Below are 7,412 nucleotides of genomic sequence, written 5' to 3'. Positions count from 1 at the left end.
CCGTAGAAGCTAGCAGCATATAGTTAATGAAATTCATCAAAGTACTGAGAGTACTCGAACAGAACATTATATATTTTACTTAATAATCGACAAATTTTAATCAATATCAAAACGATTAATGATAAATAATGTGTACATGCACTGACGACTTTAGAAGCAGTAAAGCTTGCCTGGATAAGAGTTATAAATTCGTCTTTGCTAAATATAAATCAAATCAACATTGACATTTGTCTATACGGGTCATACATTATGAAAATCATGTTATTCTAAATGCAGTAGTAAATAACAAGAAATGTTAGTGAAACATTTATGCCCCTCCCTTGGAAACATCCACAAAGAAAATGAACGTAATCTGCAAATATTTGGAATTTTTCTAAGTCCAAGGAGCGTAACTCTGTGGAAAATTGCTCTATCAAGCCCAAAATCAAACTTGACCTAGATATTATTTTGATTAAGCTGTATACCAAATTTCATATAAATATGTGGAATTGCAGACGTTTAGGCCCCAACATGTTTAGGCCCCAAGACGGTTAGGCCCCAGGTAAGATGTTTAGTCCCCAAGATGTTTAGGCACCTGTTGTTTATAATAATAACTGATAGTTGAAAGAACATGGCTTTTAAGCACTTTGGAGCCAATAAATGCAATTTACTTTAATTTGTATTAAACTAACAATCGCTACGCAAACATGGCGTTGTTGACTTTATATACAAGTTCTTGAAAAACTTTAATCACGAAAAACATTATGCTACACAATGTATAAACTTGCATGCACACGCTATCAATGATAGTATCATCCAGCATGGTTATGTGTCCGTGCTTTAAATCAGTTAATACCGTGATCAAATCATACTATCATCACAAAGAAACGAACAAATGTTATATAAGGGGAAGTATTTCATTATTGATATTTCAAGAAAAGAAAACAAATTATTGTATTTTTTTCTATTATTGGAATTATACAACACTTGAATGTCATAAAATTGTTCAGAAAGCTTATTTATGGCAACGTATACATAATATTTTTAAGAACCCTTATATATCCCAAAAGAATTCACCTACTTATTACCCAAATACAAGTTCAATTCAATTCTTTATTCGCTCAAGACCAGTTCACTGGCATTTGAGGTTCAAAATCAGTATATACAAATGTACACGAACACAGTCAAGGATCACATGTACAGTAGGAGTAATAATGACAAAAAAAGGTTAAAATCACAATACAATAGGTTGTTAAAGTTGGTTTCTGGAAGAACAGACTTTGAAATTTTTTTAAATAAATATTGACAAGTTTTTCTACATTAAAAGTATTCATGAGCTCGTTAAATTTTATAATATTTGGGTTTTCATAATATCTCTTGGGTAAAAACATTTTTCTGTCGTTTACAAAATGGGTACATTCTAAAATATAATGAAATTCATCCCCAATACTATTAGATTTACACATTGTACATTTTCTTTCTTCCAAAGTGAGGTGTGAAACCCTCATTGTATTACTAGAGGATCTCTTCATTTATATCGTCTCCTAATTAGCACCTATCTAGAGAGGGAGCAGGATGCGGTGGGGGTGTTGTTTTAACAATTTAATTCATGTCAAACACAAAGTAAATGAAAGACTTTACCGTTTCTAGAAAATAATATGATGTGACAAAATAATATGATATTAAAAAAAATAATAAATTATGCATAAGATGCAGATTATACTTCTTTATAATTTTTAAAGTAAATGAAGTTTTAAATAATAAAATGTAAATCATAATTAACTTATACAAATGTATGCTGGTGCCTAAACCATTATTCATTAAAAAAAGAAAATGAAAATTACAATTAACTTAGAAAAATGTAGGCTGGTGCCTAAACAAGTTGGGGCCTAAACATGTTGGGGCCTAAGCGCCTTATCAATGAAGGGCCTAAACATCTTGGGGCCTAAAAGTCTTGCTACCAATATGTGCACCCTCTGCAAAGAAAATGAACGGAAAATGCAAATAACGGGAATTTTTCTACGTCCAAAATCTATAAGTCTGTCGAAAATTGCTCAATCGTACCCAATATCGAACTTGAACTAGATATTATCATGGAAAACCTGTACACCAAATTTCATTTCAATATGGTCATCCTCTGCGAAGAAAATGAGCGGAATCTGCAAGTAACTGGAATTTTTCTACGTCCAAAGGCCATAACTCTGTCGAATATTGCTCGATCGTACCCAATATCGACCTTGACCTAGATATTATCATGATAAACCTATATATCAAATTTCATTTCAATATGTCTATCCTCTGCGAAAAAAATGAACGGAAACTGTTGGTGGACCGACCGACCGACCGACCGACCGACCGACAGACAGCAGGAAAGCAATATGCCCTCTCTTATTTAAAGGGGGCAAAACAAATGGAAAAACTAAATACATCGTATAAAGTTATATGCAAATGTATTATGACACATAAGACATGATAAATAAAATTAATTTAAACGGCAAACAACAATATTCGCTGTATATTCTAACCAAAACACATATAAACGTTGGCAGGGCAGTGTAGGGGACCTATGGGGCTACTATTTTCCGGTCTTAAATTTGGGCTGTAGGGGTACTACTAATTATAAGTGGCTCCCAGGGGTTCGGGCTCATTTTAGGTCTTTACATCTTACTTGAGTGAAGGGACCATGCAGTTATCGCAACAAAACTTTGTCATATTTTAGCATTTCACAATGATATAGGGGTGAAAGATTGGCAATTATCTGTTTTATCTTTGAAGTGTGCATTAAACGGACACCAGGCCAAATTCCAGACAAAACCATTACATGTATTTCATCTATAACTCACGTCTATGCAAAGTTAAATAATTCTGACATTTCAATTTGAACATTGTACATTCCTGATAACCTTATAATAATAATGCTAAAAAATTGAATATGTGTATATTCATTATGCAAAGTGGTACATCTCTTGCATATGCGTTTCAAATGATCATTCCGAGAGTAACGAGACAAAATATATCCGGATAAAAATAAGATGATTCGTGAATATAATCAACCAAAATAAATGGGTTTTACCTCATTAATGTAGAAAAAAGATAGATACGAAACTATTAAGCTTATAGTTATATTGAATAAATTTCAACCTAACGAAGTTTTTTTTCTGATAAGCAGAAAAGTTCGAATTCAGTGAAATTTTTGATAAAGTTTTCTTTTTTACCATGATTTAATAATTTCTTCATCCTAAATTTTCAAATCTTATCAACATCTGATGAATTCACAAAAAAAAAATCAACAAATATAAGGACACGTGGAAAAATTCTCTTAAAATATATTATAGAAAATGAAATTGTAAAAAACAAACTCACCGCGAGCTGGATCTAGCATGGTCAGCCATAAAAAGAAAAGATGAAACAAGGTAGGTTTTTTCATGTTTGTATGTCTTTGCACACAATACTACAAATTTCTTCGATTTGATGCATCCATGCTTGTTACTCGAGAATATCTGTTGGCTAGGCTGGTGGGTTTTAAAAACAGATGCATTCATTTCACGTTGCGTGGGTTTGTTTTAAATGCATTTGAATATTACAGTTTATATCATCTATATTCCTTGGAGGTTACTCTAGCTTGATCAAACGTTTAAAAATTATCAAATATTTATTGTTGTTGGTTTTCCAAAATTGCAATCATGACATTAAAGTTTTCCAATTTGATTATTAGAAAAATAAAAAAAAACCTGTAATTTTCATATTTATTGGCGAATAATGGCCATGACTGCACTACAATTTTAGATTACAGTACAACTTTCAATTATTTACTGGTTACATTTGTAACCAAGGTTACCGACCTATAAAATGGCCCAAATGGCAAATACATGTTATTGAAAAGTTCAACAATTTACAATTATTTACTGGCTTCATTTGTAAAAAGGTTACCGACCAATGTGGCAACGCACTTTTAAAAAATAACGCACTTTGAATTTTTTTTTTCAAAGTGCGTTTAATTTGGGACCAAATCAACGCACTTTGAAAACAATTTTCAGAGTGCGTTAAACTTTGGACCAAGTTAACCCATTTGAAATTTTTTTTCAAAGTGCGTTAAGATGGTACATCAACATTTTTTAGTATCGACACTCTTAACGCACTTTGAAAAAAATATGTATAAATTACCGTATTTAGTACGGGGACGGGGGGGGGGGGGGGGGAAACCAAAGGTACAGGTGAAATACCAGTTGATGGGAAAAAATTGTAAATTTTTTAATTTGAAAAGTTTTTAAAACACAATTTTCAAAAAATGCTGTTTGAGCTGACCGAAAGTGACGGACGATCATGTTTTTACCTGATCGCCCCTAGGAATTCAAAAATCTATCATTCCTGAAAATTTCAAATTTCTATTCTTAATCGTCTTTGAGAAAAAAAGGAGGACAAAATCACTTGAAAAAAGATATTTTAAACGAATATATCGGCCGAGCAGAAATGACTTCATCAACAAAAATGTACGTGATAAAAGATTTTGATACTCTTTATAATCTATGAAATCTACATAAAACTGTTGTGCCGTTTCTGAGATATTTGAGTTTAAAGAAAAATGTTAAGAAAAAAAGAATAATAAGTGGTCTTCCGTTCAATTTTGTTTTACATTCTTGATACGATGAAATATCGATACTCTCTGCCAAATCTGAGATCCTGGTGAAACTAGGTTTTTTTGTCTCGAGACCGGAAATGGACGAACAAAAGTGATTAATGCAAATAAAAGCTGGGGGGTTTTTGGTACATTTTCCTAAAATGTGAAATGTTTTAAATATGAAATGTTTGAACCCTTTCGGTGAGTACCGGAGGTGACGGTGAACAAAAAAACCCCGTTAAACACATCTTCAATCAACTATCTATCATTTATAAAAGTTTGAAACTCAATCACTTACAGTGACTAAAATCTCGCAGATATCAATTTTGTAAAAAAAGATAGGTACTTAAGATATTTGATATAACTCACCGGAAGAAGAATATAATTGCTTATTTGACATTGTGTAGTTAACATATATAAGATCGTGTAATGATATACCGGTATTCATTCCATGTAAAAAAAAAGAAAAAAGAAAAAAAATATTTTTAAGTGCTTCTGGTGACGACCGGAAGTGACAACGATTCAAACAAAATAATGTAAACACGGACACATACTTAGGGCTATCATCCCACAAAGTTTGTTTGTTCAAGTCATCACCGTTTTTGAGATCTCGTGGAGTCATTGTTTTTTGTCTCTTGACAGAAAACAGACAAACGGAAATGCTCAGTGAAAATAAGAGTTAGTATTTCTTGAACATTAGACAACTGTTCTTTATTGTTTATCAATTTTCCTAAAATTGTTAAAGAAAAACAGTTAAACTTTCAAACAGCTTGATTTGTTTGAACCCTTCCGGTGAGAACCGGAAGTGACGGTTGACAAAATGAAAGGGTTTAAACACATTTTCTATCAAATGTCCATCATCTATATAAGTTTCGTGTATTTATCAATTGACTTTCTGAGATCTCGTGGGTAATTATACATTTATTTAAAAAAGGCTTTCTGAGATATTTAAGATATCTTACCAGAAGTAGAATTGTTTTATTTATTTAACATTGGATACATGATATATGCAAGGATTAATACTTATATTTCATTTCTATATGAAACAAATTATATGCCCAAAAAAAATTGAAGTGCTTCCGGTGTCGACCGTAAGTTATGACGAAGAAAACAAAATAGTTTAAAGACATCTACAAGTATAGGTCTACAATCCTACAAAGTCTGAATGCTCAAGTCCTTATCATTTTTGAGATATCAATGTCACTAGCTTTTTGTCGCGGGACAGAAAACGGACGACAGAAAATGAACTTTGGAAAAAATAAAATAAATTCCTTGAGATAATTCTTTTTCTATGACTCCTGAAAATTTCCAAAAAATCTATTGAGCCATCTCTGAGAAATCTTGTGTACAAAAAAGGGGAACAAAATTTGTACCCAATTTTCGAACCATAGTGAGGTCTTACGAATGGCGCCACTGGCATAACACAAAAACAATAGGCACAACTTCAGACTATGGTCTACCTATCTTGAAAATGTCATATTCATATCTCTGATAGTTTTTGAGATGAAGCGTGCACAAAATGGGTCGTAAAAGTTACAGAATCAGCGATAAATCGGTACCGGAAGTGACGACGGCAAAAATAATAAAAACAAAATAAATTCAGATCACTTCCAATCATCTGTGAAAACATGGTGTGGATCGGTTGGATAGTTTCCGAGAAATCGCGTGCACAAAATTTGAAGAAAAAAAATAACTAGATCTCGTTACGAGTAACGAGTAGGTATTTCGTCCGATCTGTTATATACTAGTACATGTATAATACGATGAAATATCAGTACTCTCTGCCAAATCTGAGATTCTGTGAAACTAGGTTTTTTGTCTCGGGACTGAAAACCAACGAACAGAAGTGATTAATGAAAATAAAAGCTGGAATTTATTGTACGTTTGCTTAGTGTAGATCACTTTTAGCAGGCTAGATGAAACACCCAAGAAAACCTGTTAAAACATTAATTGTTTGAACACTTTCGGTTAGTACCGGAAATGGCGGTTGACAAAATAAACCCCGTTAAACACATCTTCAATCAAATGTCTATCATTCATAAACTTTTCGTGTTTTAAGTCTCACTTACAGTGACTAAAATCTTACGGGTATCAAAGTAAAAAGGAAAGCTACTTAAGATATTTGATATATCTCACCGGAAATAGATCATGTTTGCTTATTTTAACATTGTAGAGTTAACACATATAAGATTTTATACTTATATATCCATTCCATATACAATTTTGAAGTGCTTCAGGTGACGATATGTGAAAATAAATTAAATGCGTAAAATATATGCTCAAGTCCTTATCATTTTTGGGATCTCTATGTCACAAGCTTTTTATCATCCCTGCAAATATCAAGAAAATTTATTAAGCCATTCATGAGAAACTTTGTAGACAAAAAACAGGGGACATTTTTTTAAAAATTCCTACCCAATTTTCGCGCCCAGGCGAACTCCAAGTAATGGTGCCACTGACGTAAAACAAAATAAATAGTGCACAACTTCAAACTACTAGCTACCTATCCTTAAAAAAATTCATATTCATATCTCTGATAATTTCTGAGATCAGCTATGCACAAAATTGGTCGTAAAAAATAGCCGTAACTCGGTACCGGAAGTGACGATTTCAAAATTTAAAAATTCTAGAATTATGACCTCTGGCAATCATTTGTTAAAAATGGTCAAAATCAGCCGAAAAGTTTCTGAGAAATCGCGTGCACATAATCTGTGGGGAATAAAATAATAACTAGATACGATCTCGTTACGAGTAACAAGTATGTCTTCCGTTCAATTTTTTAAACGATACGATTAAAATATCAATGAAATTTCAG

The sequence above is a fragment of the Magallana gigas genome, chromosome 5, assembly GCF_963853765.1.
Source record: "Magallana gigas chromosome 5, xbMagGiga1.1, whole genome shotgun sequence".
In the NCBI taxonomy this organism is placed as follows: domain Eukaryota; kingdom Metazoa; phylum Mollusca; class Bivalvia; order Ostreida; family Ostreidae; genus Magallana; species Magallana gigas.
The sequence above is the reverse complement of the archived record's forward strand: the minus strand, read 5'-3'. Positions refer to the sequence as shown.